At 36.8% G+C, this 14,632-nt stretch overlaps 1 long non-coding RNA gene across 1 annotated transcript; it reads left to right on the forward strand.

Annotated features, from left to right (window-relative positions):
* Positions 1-8,108: 8,108 nt before the first annotated feature.
* Positions 8,109-8,767, forward strand: LOC145550072 (uncharacterized). The gene is made up of 3 exons (XR_014085917.1): positions 8,109-8,166; positions 8,281-8,488; positions 8,602-8,767. It is a non-coding gene; the product is annotated as an uncharacterized LOC145550072 (long non-coding RNA).
* Positions 8,768-14,632: the final 5,865 nt, after the last annotated feature.

Genomic DNA, 14,632 nt, shown 5'->3' on the forward strand with positions numbered 1-14,632 from the left:
ATTTTTTTCAAATTGAGTAAATTTTACTCTGGAAATGTTACTGTGTACTCATAATGTACAAGCTTTTAATGACTTATTTGAATTCAGATGCTTTGAAAATAATTACATTTAAAACGAAAGAATACATTCAAATACTGTAGGTGTAATAAGGACTGTGCGTCATCTTCACCTGATTGGCTCAGCTAGTCATTGGTCACGTGATCCTCGAATGGCAAACTCAAAACCCGAATCCCACGTCACAGATTGACGTCAATGACCGCCTGAAACAGAGTCCTTGAATGTAGGTCTTCTGCGACCATTTGGTCACTAATCATTTTCTTTGTCTTGCAGGTAAATACTTAAAAAAACAAACAAGCAAACAAAAAGCCATTAAAGATAGGTTATCCTTTCTTAATGGTCGAGCATCACAATGCAGGATGAATAGAGAATTTTACATTAAAAAAATGAAATCCTACATTCAAATACTGTACGTAATAATAAAGCCTGTGCGTCACTAGGACCTGATTGGCTCAGCTGTTCTTTGGTGACGTGATCCTCGAATGGCAAACTCAAACCCCGAATTCCACGTCACAGATTGACGTCAATGACCGCCTGAAACAGAGTCCTTGAATGTAGGTCTTCTGCGATCATTTGGTCACTAATCATTTTCTTTGTCTTGCAGGTAAATACTTAAAAAAACAACAAAAAAACAAACAAACAAAAAGCCATTAAAGATAGGTTATCCTTTCTTAATGGTCGAGCAACACAAAGAGGTTTCCTCTTTTGAACAAGTACAACGAACAGCTGGCTTCCCTAAAACTAACACACTGCGCTCTCCACAACAACCGGACAATTTTCTCGCTCTTCTTCCTCCCAGCGCCTACATGTTGTTCTCTACTGCCCCCTAGGGAAGAGAGGGGGCAGCAGAGAAAGACTGGGCCTGTAAGAGCAGGTTATTGTTTTTACTGACGCTAATCTGAGTCATGTGACTAAACCTTTAATAGTCATATGCCATGTGAAATAGAAATATGATGTAGATATATAGCAATAGATATTTAAATCTTCATCACAGTATTTATATACGGTCTTTGAATGCAGGTCATCAGTGATAATTTAGGCACTTTGTCTTTTCGTTGCCTTGTCAATATTTGTAAAAACAAAAAAGAAAATATTCTACTAGTTTATAAAATGTATAACTATATACTCATAGAATGTACAAGCTTTTAATGACTTATTTGAATTGAGATGCTTTGAAAATAATTACATTTAAAACGAAAAAACGAAAGAATACATTCAAATACTGTAGGTGTAATAAGGACTGTGCGTCACTTGGACCTGATTGGCTCAGCTGTTCTTTGGTGACGTTATCCTCGAATGGCAAACTCAAAACCCGAATCCCACGTCACAGATTGACGTCAATGACCGCCTGAAACAGAGTCCTTGAATGTAGGTCTTCTGCGACCATTTGGTCACTAATCATTTTCTTTGTCTTGCAGGTAAATACTTAAAAAAACAAAAAACAAACAAAAAAACAAACAAACAAAAATCCATTAAAGATAGGTTATCTTTTCTTAATGGTCGAGTATTACAATGCAGGATGAAAAGAGAATTTTACATTAAAAAAATGAAATCCTCCATTCAAATACTGTACGTAATAAGGTCTGTGCGTCACTTGGACCTGATTGGCTCAGCTGTTCTTTGGTGACGTTATCCTCGAATGGCAAACTCAAAACCCGAATCCCACGTCACAGATTGACGTCAATGACCGCCTGAAACAGAGTCCTTGAATGTAGGTCTTCTTCGATCATTTGGTCACTAATCATTTTCTTTGTCTTGCAGGTAAATACTTAAAAAAACAACAAAAAAACAAACAAACAAAAAGCCATTAAAGATAGGTTATCCTTTCTTAATGGTCGAGCAACACAAAGAGGTTTCCTCTTTGAACAAGTACAACGAACAGCTGGCTTCCCTAAAACTAACACACTGCGCTCCCCACAACAACCGGACAATTTTCTCGCTCTTCTTCCTCCCAGCGCCTACATGTTGTTCTCTACTGCCCCCTAGGGAAGAGAGGGGGCAGCAGAGAAAGACTGGGCCTGTAAGAGCAGGTTATTGTTTTTACTGACGCTAATCTGAGTCATGTGACTAAACCTTTAATAGTCATATGCCATGTGAAATAGAAATATGATGTACATATATAGCAATAGATATTTAAATCTTCGTCACAGTATTTATATACGGTCTTTGAATGCAGGTCATCAGTGATAATTTAGGCACTTTGTCTTTTCGTTGCCTTGTCAATATTTGTAAAAACAAAAAAGAAAATATTCTACTAGTTTATAAAATGTATAACTATATACTCATAGAATGTACAAGCTTTTAATGACTTATTTGAATTGAGATGCTTTGAAAATAATTACATTTAAAACGAAAAAACGAAAGAATACATTCAAATACTGTAGGTGTAATAAGGACTGTGCGTCATCTTCACCTGATTGGCTCAGCTAGTCATTGGTCACGTGATCCTCGAATGGCAAACTCAAAACCCGAATCCCACGTCACAGATTGACGTCAATGACCGCCTGAAACAGAGTCCTTGAATGTAGGTCTTCTGCGACCATTTGGTCACTAATCATTTTCTTTGTCTTGCAGGTAAATACTTAAAAAAACAAAAAACAAACAAAAAACAAGCAAACAAAATCCATTAAAGATAGGTTATCTTTTCTTAATGGTCGAGTATTACAATGCAGGATGAAAAGAGAATTTTACATTAAACAAATGAAATCCTCCATTCAAATACTGTACGTAATAAGGTCTGTGCGTCACTTGGACCTGATTGGCTCAGCTGTTCTTTGGTGACGTTATCCTCGAATGGCAAACTCAAAACCCGAATCCCACGTCACAGATTGACGTCAATGACCGCCTGAAACAGAGTCCTTGAATGTAGGTCTTCTGCGACCATTTGGTCACTAATCATTTTCTTTGTCTTGCAGGTAAATACTTAAAAAAACAAACAAAAAAAAAACAAGCAAACAAAAAGCCATTAAAGATAGGTTATCCTTTCTTAATGGTCGAGCATCACAATGCAGGATGAAAAGAGAATTTTACATTAAAAAAATGAAATCCTACATTCAAATACTGTACGTAATAATAAAGCCTGTGCGTCACTTGGACCTGATTGGCTCAGCTGTTCTTTGGTGACGTGATCCTCGAATGGCAAACTCAAAACCCGAATCCCACGTCACAGATTGACGTCAATGACCGCCTGAAACAGAGTCCTTGAATGTAGGTCTTCTGCGACCATTTGGTCACTAATCATTTTCTTTGTCTTGCAGGTAAATACTTAAAAAAACAAACAAAAAAACAAACAAACAAAAAGCCATTAAAGATAGGTTATCCTTTCTTAATGGTCGAGCAACACAAAGAGGTTTCCTCTTTTGAACAAGTACAACGAACAGCTGGCTTCCCTAAAACTAACACACTGCGCTCCCCACAACAACCGGACAATTTTCTCGCTCTTCTTCCTCCCAGCGCCTACATGTTGTTCTCTACTGCCCCCTAGGGAAGAGAGGGGGCAGCAGAGAAAGACTGGGCCTGTAAGAGCAGGTTATTGTTTTTACTGACGCTAATCTGAGTCATGTGACTAAACCTTTAATAGTCATATGCCATGTGAAATAGAAATATGATGATATGATGTAGATATATAGCAATAGATATTTAAATCTTCATAACAGTATTTATATACGGTCTTTGAATGCAGGTCATCAGTGATAATTTAGGCACTTTGTCTTTTCGTTGCCTTGTCAATATTTGTAAAAACAAAAAGAAAATATTCTACTAGTTTATAAAATGTATAACTATATACTCATAGAATGTACAAGCTTTTAATGACTTATTTGAATTGAGATGATTTGAAAATAATTACATTTAAAACGAAAAAACGAAAGAATACATTCAAATACTGTAGGTGTAATAAGGACTGTGCGTCATCTTCACCTGATTGGCTCAGCTAGTCATTGGTCACGTGATCCTCGAATGGCAAACTCAAAACCCGAATCCCACGTCACAGATTGACGTCAATGACCGCCTGAAACAGAGTCCTTGAATGTAGGTCTTCTGCGACCATTTGGTCACTAATCATTTTCTTTGTCTTGCAGGTAAATACTTAAAAAACAAAAAACAAACAAAAAACAAACAAACAAAATCCATTAAAGATAGGTTATCTTTTCTTAATGGTCGAGCATCACAATGCAGGATGAAAAGAGAATTTTACATTAAAAAATGAAATCCTCCATTCAAATACTGTACGTAATAAGGTCTGTGCGTCACTTGGACCTGATTGGCTCAGCTGTTCTTTGGTCACGTGATCCTCGAATGGCAAACTCAAAACCCGAATCCCACGTCACAGATTGACGTCAATGACCGCCTGAAACAGAGTCCTTGAATGTAGGTCTTCTGCGACCATTTGGTCACTAATCATTTTCTTTGTCTTGCAGGTAAATACTTAAAAAAACAAAAAAAAAAAAAACAAGCAAACAAAAGCCATTAAAGATAGGTTATCCTTTCTTAATGGTCGAGCATCACAATGCAGGATGAATAGAGAATTTTACATTAAAAAAATGAAATCCTACATTCAAATACTGTACGTAATAATAAAGCCTGTGCATCACTAGGACCTGATTGGCTCAGCTGTTCTTTGGTGACGTGATCCTCGAATGGCAAACTCAAACCCCGAATTCCACGTCACAGATTGACGTCAATGACCGCCTGAAACAGAGTCCTTGAATGTAGGTCTTCTGCGATCATTTGGTCACTAATCATTTTCTTTGTCTTGCAGGTAAATACTTAAAAAACAACAAAAAAACAAACAAACAAAAAGCCATTAAAGATAGGTTATCCTTTCTTAATGGTCGAGCAACACAAAGAGGTTTCCTCTTTTGAACAAGTACAACGAACAGCTGGCTTCCCTAAAACTAACACACTGCGCTCCCCACAACAACCGGACAATTTTCTCGCTCTTCTTCCTCCCAGCGCCTACATGTTGTTCTCTACTGCCCCTAGGGAAGAGAGGGGGCAGCAGAGAAAGACTGGGCCTGTAAGAGCAGGTTATTGTTTTTACTGACGCTAATCTGAGTCATGTGACTAAACCTTTAATAGTCATATGCCATGTGAAATAGAAATATGATGATATGATGTAGATATATAGCAATAGATATTTAAATCTTCATAACAGTATTTATATACGGTCTTTGAATGCAGGTCATCAGTGATAATTTAGGCACTTTGTCTTTTCGTTGCCTTGACAATATTTGTAATCACATAAAAGAAAATATTCTACTAGTTTATAAATGTATAACTATATACTCATAGAATGTACAAGCTTTTAATGACTTATTTGAATTGAGATGATTTGAAAATAATTACATTTAAAACGAAAAAACGAAAGAATACATTCAAATACTGTAGGTGTAATAAGGACTGTGCGTCATCTTCACCTGATTGGCTCAGCTAGTCATTGGTCACGTGATCCTCGAATGGCAAACTCAAAACCCGAATCCCACGTCACAGATTGACGTCAATGACCGCCTGAAACAGAGTCCTTGAATGTAGGTCTTCTGCGACCATTTGGTCACTAATCATTTTCTTTGTCTTGCAGGTAAATACTTAAAAAAACAAAAACAAACAAAAAAACAACAAACAAAAATCCATTAAAGATAGGTTATCTTTTCTTAATGGTCGAGTATTACAATGCAGGATGAAAAGAGAATTTTACATTAAAAAATGAAATCCTCCATTCAAATACTGTACGTAATAAGGTCTGTGCGTCACTTGGACCTGATTGGCTCAGCTGTTCTTTGGTGACGTGATCCTCGAATGGCAAACTCAAACCCCGAATTCCACGTCACAGATTGACGTCAATGACCGCCTGAAACAGAGTCCTTGAATGTAGGTCTTCTGCGACCATTTGGTCACTAATCATTTTCTTTGTCTTGCAGGTAAATACTTAAAAAAACAAACAAACAAAAATCAAGCAAACAAAAAGCCATTAAAGATAGGTTATCCTTTCTTAATGGTCGAGCATCACAATGCAGGATGAAAGAGAATTTTACATTAAAAAATGAAATCCTACATTCAAATACTGTACGTAATAATAAAGCCTGTGCGTCACTTGGACCTGATTGGCTCAGCTGTTCTTTGGTGACGTGATCCTCGAATGGCAAACTCAAACCCCGAATTCCACGTCACAGATTGACGTCAATGACCGCCTGAAACAGAGTCCTTGAATATAGGTCTTCTTCGTTCATTTGGTCACTAATCATTTTCTTTGTCTTGCAGGTAAATACTTAAAAAAACAACAAAAAAAAAACAAACAAACAAAAAGCCATTAAAGATAGGTTATCCTTTCTTAATGGTCGAGCATCACAAAGAGGTCATCAGTGATAATTTAGGCACTTTGTCTTTTCGTTGCCTTGTCAATATTTGTAAAAACAAAAAAGAAAATATTCTACTAGTTTATAAAATTTAACTATATACACAGGAAAAATAGGAGAGTAATTTTTTCGGAGTTAACATTATTTTCATCTGAAAGTGTCATTTTTATACATTATAGAGTGAAATCATTTCAATTGGTCAATAGAGTCGGAACAAAACAACAGAGTAAATCATATCGGAGTAAAACAAGAACACGCCCACTGAAGTTTCTTAAGTTTCGTTTCTTCCACCATCTTGTTATCCCGCATTGGAACGGAGGCGACGGTTAGCTGTGTGCCAGGTAAGTCCCCAAATGGGTTGTACATATATTTTACGTGGGGTTTTATGATTTATTTTTATTATTAAGACTAATTATCTCTAGTGGAAAGATGACGTGCTGCTGTGTGGTCGTGGGGGAAGAAGGGGTGCAGCGAATAATTAACATGGTTGGCTAACTAGTTAGCATGTGTGCTTCAGCTAACTTAATTTAGCAGTTTACAACATTGTAAGTAGAAAAAAAAACATCAATGTTGTTCAATGCTACGTCCAATTTTTAATTTTCACAAGTCAAGGCTGTCGCTATTTTTAAGCTGAGGAACCGAGTTTAAAAGAGGAGTTAGCCGTACAGTCGAAGCTGGCTCTGCTAGCATGTGGAGCCAGGGTTCCGCCCAGAAAATGGCGCGAGAGGACTATGCTAGTAACTTTTCTTGAACGTAGAGCAGCGATAAAAAAAACAGGATTAAAGTTGTGCTTTGTAAACAAACTATGCAAGTTGTCAGTAAAACATTTTTGACTGACTATTTTGTCTATAAACCCCGTTTACATCGAATTGTATGGAGCTGATATGTTTTTTTCCGTTTTAGCTGTGGTGATTGGCTAAATTCAAGTAAAGAGCCTAGCCCCATTAAGGATAGTTGTTAGCCACCCAGTGCTTTTTCCCCATGATTGTTTCAACCTTTTATCTTAATTTTTTATTCACTTTGATAAGTATGTTTATATGATAATTGAAAAATATGTTTTTACATAATGCAGGATGCAAGCTGTGCGTGTCAAATACAGGGATCGACAGAATTACATCTGTTTTGAAGGACAACTGTCTTACAGTTCGTTTTTGGAATGTGGTGAGTGAAAACAAAACAAATTTATAGCATTTTCACATATTAGGTTTATCAAAAACGTTTTGGGAATGGTGCCAAAATGGGTGCTTTACCAACTTTTCAGATTTATTTTTTTACTTAATTTTACTTTTTATGTCTTGTTATTTACATATGTTCAAATATAGAATAAATAAATGATTTGCTATGTTCACAGCTGCAAAAAAGTTCAGCATTGGCTATGGTTTGAGTAGAACTGAAAAAGGTTTCTCTTTTGCATGCCCTGCATTTGTGCCACTTGTTTTTAACTTTCCCATTTTTAAACCTTTGTAGAGTCCATTGTTCCAGTGTTGGGCTACTGCAGCTTGAAGAATAAACATTGTGAATAGATTTTATCTATGTAATTCAAACAATGTGAACTAAATCTGTAAATCACAGCTTCTAGCATTCACAGCTGTCTTTGCTTTCACAGCTTTAAAAACATTTATCATTCACTTACTTTTAGGAGCATCATTACGATGCAGAAGATGGGAGTGGGTATCTGGCTTGTGGACTGAGGTTTGCCCAGAGAGTAGCTTCTAATGGACAAAAGAAGGTCCCAGACTGTCACAAACCCAAACAGGTATGTGTATTTATACTTGTACAATTCTCATCCTGCAACCAAACTGCACAATAGTTCCCTAGCCTTATTTATTAAATCCTAAAATGGAGTGTCATATTCCTATAATTTTTTTAGGGGGACCAACAACTGACGGGGACTGTTTGAGAGAAGAAGACTGCCTTATGACAGATAGCTTGTGTTCTGAGGCCATTGCGCTGATGAAGGAACTGTTATGAGGAAGATGAAACAGACTTTCAACTATCGCCAGAAGATGATTGATGACCCAGTGAAGTCATGTAGTATCTTTTTGGACTTCCCAAGATTCCTGGACATAGGAGGATTGGTATGTTTATCTTCACTTCAGCTTAACCTACCTTTAACAAAGTTTAAGTTAAGGTGGATGTGAGAAAGTTTAACAAAATGATTTTTAAAACCTTCACTTCATCTATTCTCCAGGTTGAGCAAGATTTTACATTGATGTTTGGGGAAACCATCGCTGCAAAGTTCCTGGAGAAGTGGCCCACTGTCTACAAGCAGAAAGTCCTTGAACAAAGCCGTGGTCTCACACAGTCTGAAGACCTTCAGAACCTTCTTCACAATGCTGAAGGCACAACAGAACTGGAAATGGTAAATTGAACTGGATTATAAAGAAAGTGTTTAATGTTACAGAATTTTATGTAAATTGATTCAATATAAGTGCACCTCCTCCTGCCGTCACTGTTTGGTAAGCTCACTCGAAGTGTTAACACTGTTGCAAATAAGATGTTTTGGTAGCTTATGTTTATTTTACTTTTTCTTCCAGGATGGGACAGTGACATGTCATCCATTTTGATCCTTGTGCACCTCCTGCCACCGTCACCTCACGGCCGCAAGAGACCAGGAAAACTCTCAGCCAGACGAGCCAGTCAACATCTTGTGAAGTTTGTCAAGGTAAGGTTACAGTAAAGGGAACATTTATGTTGATCAAAATTCTCTTTTCTTCACTTATTTTTATTTAATTTATTTGTATTTCTTGTTAAGTTGGTCTTAAATTTCATTTCAAGTGACCTTAAAGAGGTCCTGAAAAGTAATTTGCCTTATCTATAAGAACCCTGTCTTCTTTCAAGCCCAAGACTAATCGTGTTTTATTCTGTTTTTTCCAGAGACAGGAACCAGCATCCAGGAGCACCTTGATGGCATCGCAGAAAGGCGTCAACCGTACCTGCTTGCAGTAGGGACTCAGAGGAGCGTGATTCACAAGTACTTCATTGTGTTTGACAAACATGCCATACCTTGTAAATCACCAGGCTCACTGCCTGTTTTGATGAGCTTTTTAAAGCTCACTTTGTGTTCGGCACTTCAAATGACCATGATCTGGTCAATGTGTACAATTTTCTGCACACCGCCATTTATGAGATGGATGTTGAGACAACCAAAGTGAATCCTAAGGTTGCAGAGTTGAGGGCTCGGATGCTGTGTTAAATTGTTGTTTTGCTATGATTGTTTCAGTATTAAGTTGAGTTGGAATGTTCTGTTTCATTTGTAAGAAGTACCAGGCAAATGTTCTCTGACCAAGCACTTAAAAGTGATCCACGGACTTTGCCCTGGTAAGACACTTCATCTTAAATGTGGTCAGGCAGGTTGTGCTCAAGTTTATGGCACGTTTTCTGGGTTCAGAAGCATCTTAATAAAGCACATGATAAACACACTTCTAATCCTGGTGAAGGCCCATCTACAACTGAAGAGACATTTGAAAGTCAAGATTTTCCCTCTGAGTGTTGCTTCTGATACAGTCCTGCTTCAGAAATATCTTGTCTAGTTGTGCAACAGCAGTTGCTGAACTTAAAGTGGCAGGTGTAAGGGAAAGAGCAATTAACTCTTTGGTCATTTCCCTGGAAGAAATAGTTAATGATCTTCAAATCAAGCAAAAGAATCTGAGAAGCAGTATTTCTTTACAAGAACTTGTCAAAAGTGACATTGAGTGCAAAATTGATAAATGTTTTGAGAAAATGGAAAATCCTTTGTGTCCTACAGTCATGAAGATGCAAATGTTTATACTATTCAAAACTGTTTTTTGTGAACAATAAAAATGGCTGTTCAAATACTGCTTTCTGGTCTATGCATTGTATTCTTACAAACTGCTGTGTATAATAGCTGTAAAACAATTGCTTAGTGAGTGAAATAAAGTTAAAGTTGGTTCTATTTTAGAATGTAATTTAATGTTTAACTGCACAATATGGAATAAAATTCAATTAGGAGAAAAATTTTATACTACTAAGAGCACAATTTGACACTAGATGGAATAAAATGTATTCCATTTTGTGTAAAATTTCCTTTTGGTCAGACTAAAAGTTATCTCTACTTGGAGTAGAATGCAATTCTATTTAGAGTAAATTATATTCCACTTAGAGTTAAAATACGGTGGAGTAGTTTTTCTTTTAAACAACTTAGAGTAAATTCTCTTGGCAGTAATTAAAATTTTTGCACTAAATTGAGTTGATTTTACTCTTTAATTTCAACTCTTCCATAAGAGTAAATTTTACTCTATTTAGACTGGGACCAAATGTCTTTTTTAGAGTAAAATTTTTTTCAAATTGAGTAAATTTTACTCTGGAAATGTTACTGTGTACTCATAATGTACAAGCTTTTAATGACTTATTTGAATTCAGATGCTTTGAAAATAATTACATTTAAAACGAAAGAATACATTCAAATACTGTAGGTGTAATAAGGACTGTGCGTCATCTTCACCTGATTGGCTCAGCTAGTCATTGGTCACGTGATCCTCGAATGGCAAACTCAAAACCCGAATCCCACGTCACAGATTGACGTCAATGACCGCCTGAAACAGAGTCCTTGAATGTAGGTCTTCTGCGACCATTTGGTCACTAATCATTTTCTTTGTCTTGCAGGTAAATACTTAAAAAAACAAAAAACAAACAAAAAAACAAACAAACAAAAATCCATTAAAGATAGGTTATCTTTTCTTAATGGTCGAGTATTACAATGCAGGATGAATAGAGAATTTTACATTAAAAAAATGAAATCCTACATTCAAATACTGTACGTAATAATAAAGCCTGTGCATCACTAGGACCTGATTGGCTCAGCTGTTCTTTGGTGACGTGATCCTCGAATGGCAAACTCAAACCCCGAATTCCACGTCACAGATTGACGTCAATGACCGCCTGAAACAGAGTCCTTGAATGTAGGTCTTCTGCGATCATTTGGTCACTAATCATTTTCTTTGTCTTGCAGGTAAATACTTAAAAAAACAACAAAAAAACAAACAAACAAAAAGCCATTAAAGATAGGTTATCCTTTCTTAATGGTCGAGCAACACAAAGAGGTTTCCTCTTTTGAACAAGTACAACGAACAGCTGGCTTCCCTAAAACTAACACACTGCGCTCCCCACAACAACCGGACAATTTTCTCGCTCTTCTTCCTCCCAGCGCCTACATGTTGTTCTCTACTGCCCCCTAGGGAAGAGAGGGGGCAGCAGAGAAAGACTGGGCCTGTAAGAGCAGGTTATTGTTTTTACTGACGCTAATCTGAGTCATGTGACTAAACCTTTAATAGTCATATGCCATGTGAAATAGAAATATGATGATATGATGTAGATATATAGCAATAGATATTTAAATCTTCATAACAGTATTTATATACGGTCTTTGAATGCAGGTCATCAGTGATAATTTAGGCACTTTGTCTTTTCGTTGCCTTGTCAATATTTGTAAAAACAAAAAAGAAAATATTCTACTAGTTTATAAAATGTATAACTATATACTCATAGAATGTACAAGCTTTTAATGACTTATTTGAATTGAGATGATTTGAAAATAATTACATTTAAAACGAAAAAACGAAAGAATACATTCAAATACTGTAGGTGTAATAAGGACTGTGCGTCATCTTCACCTGATTGGCTCAGCTAGTCATTGGTCACGTGATCCTCGAATGGCAAACTCAAAACCCGAATCCCACGTCACAGATTGACGTCAATGACCGCCTGAAACAGAGTCCTTGAATGTAGGTCTTCTGCGACCATTTGGTCACTAATCATTTTCTTTGTCTTGCAGGTAAATACTTAAAAAAACAAACAAAAAAACAAACAAACAAAAATCCATTAAAGATAGGTTATCTTTTCTTAATGGTCGAGCATCACAATGCAGGATGAAAAGAGAATTTTACATTAAAAAAATGAAATCCTCCATTCAAATACTGTACGTAATAAGGTCTGTGCGTCACTTGGACCTGATTGGCTCAGCTGTTCTTTGGTCACGTGATCCTCGAATGGCAAACTCAAAACCCGAATCCCACGTCACAGATTGACGTCAATGACCGCCTGAAACAGAGTCCTTGAATGTAGGTCTTCTGCGACCATTTGGTCACTAATCATTTTCTTTGTCTTGCAGGTAAATACTTAAAAAAAACAAACAAAAAAAAAAACAAGCAAACAAAAGCCATTAAAGATAGGTTATCCTTTCTTAATGGTCGAGCATCACAATGCAGGATGAATAGAGAATTTTACATTAAAAAAATGAAATCCTACATTCAAATACTGTACGTAATAATAAAGCCTGTGCATCACTAGGACCTGATTGGCTCAGCTGTTCTTTGGTGACGTGATCCTCGAATGGCAAACTCAAACCCCGAATTCCACGTCACAGATTGACGTCAATGACCGCCTGAAACAGAGTCCTTGAATGTAGGTCTTCTGCGATCATTTGGTCACTAATCATTTTCTTTGTCTTGCAGGTAAATACTTAAAAAAACAACAAAAAAACAAACAAACAAAAAGCCATTAAAGATAGGTTATCCTTTCTTAATGGTCGAGCAACACAAAGAGGTTTCCTCTTTTGAACAAGTACAACGAACAGCTGGCTTCCCTAAAACTAACACACTGCGCTCCCCACAACAACCGGACAATTTTCTCGCTCTTCTTCCTCCCAGCGCCTACATGTTGTTCTCTACTGCCCCCTAGGGAAGAGAGGGGGCAGCAGAGAAAGACTGGGCCTGTAAGAGCAGGTTATTGTTTTTACTGACGCTAATCTGAGTCATGTGACTAAACCTTTAATAGTCATATGCCATGTGAAATAGAAATATGATGATATGATGTAGATATATAGCAATAGATATTTAAATCTTCATAACAGTATTTATATACGGTCTTTGAATGCAGGTCATCAGTGATAATTTAGGCACTTTGTCTTTTCGTTGCCTTGTCAATATTTGTAAAAACAAAAAGAAAATATTCTACTAGTTTATAAAATGTATAACTATATACTCATAGAATGTAAAAGCTTTTAATGACTTATTTGAATTGAGATGATTTGAAAATAATTACATTTAAAACGAAAAAACGAAAGAATACATTCAAATACTGTAGGTGTAATAAGGACTGTGCGTCATCTTCACCTGATTGGCTCAGCTAGTCATTGGTCACGTGATCCTCGAATGGCAAACTCAAAACCCGAATCCCACGTCACAGATTGACGTCAATGACCGCCTGAAACAGAGTCCTTGAATGTAGGTCTTCTGCGACCATTTGGTCACTAATCATTTTCTTTGTCTTGCAGGTAAATACTTAAAAAAACAAAAAACAAACAAAAAAACAAACAAACAAAAATCCATTAAAGATAGGTTATCTTTTCTTAATGGTCGAGCATCACAATGCAGGATGAAAAGAGAATTTTACATTAAAAAAATGAAATCCTCCATTCAAATACTGTACGTAATAAGGTCTGTGCGTCACTTGGACCTGATTGGCTCAGCTGTTCTTTGGTCACGTGATCCTCGAATGGCAAACTCAAAACCCGAATCCCACGTCACAGATTGACGTCAATGACCGCCTGAAACAGAGTCCTTGAATGTAGGTCTTCTGCGACCATTTGGTCACTAATCATTTTCTTTGTCTTGCAGGTAAATACTTAAAAAAACAAACAAAAAAAAAAACAAGCAAACAAAAGCCATTAAAGATAGGTTATCCTTTCTTAATGGTCGAGCATCACAATGCAGGATGAATAGAGAATTTTACATTAAAAAAATGAAATCCTACATTCAAATACTGTACGTAATAATAAAGCCTGTGCATCACTAGGACCTGATTGGCTCAGCTGTTCTTTGGTGACGTGATCCTCGAATGGCAAACTCAAACCCCGAATTCCACGTCACAGATTGACGTCAATGACCGCCTGAAACAGAGTCCTTGAATGTAGGTCTTCTGCGATCATTTGGTCACTAATCATTTTCTTTGTCTTGCAGGTAAATACTTAAAAAAACAACAAAAAAACAAACAAACAAAAAGCCATTAAAGATAGGTTATCCTTTCTTAATGGTCGAGCAACACAAAGAGGTTTCCTCTTTTGAACAAGTACAACGAACAGCTGGCTTCGCCTACATGTTGTTCTCTACTGCCCCCTAGGGAAGAGAGGGGGCAGCAGAGAAAGACTGGGCCTGTAAGAGCAGGTTATTGTTTTTACTGACGCTAATCTGAGTCATGTGACT

The sequence above is a fragment of the Poecilia reticulata genome, chromosome 22 (assembly GCF_904066995.2).
Source record: "Poecilia reticulata chromosome 22, P_reticulata-male-v2, whole genome shotgun sequence".
NCBI classification, from domain to species: Eukaryota; Metazoa; Chordata; class Actinopteri; order Cyprinodontiformes; family Poeciliidae; genus Poecilia; species Poecilia reticulata.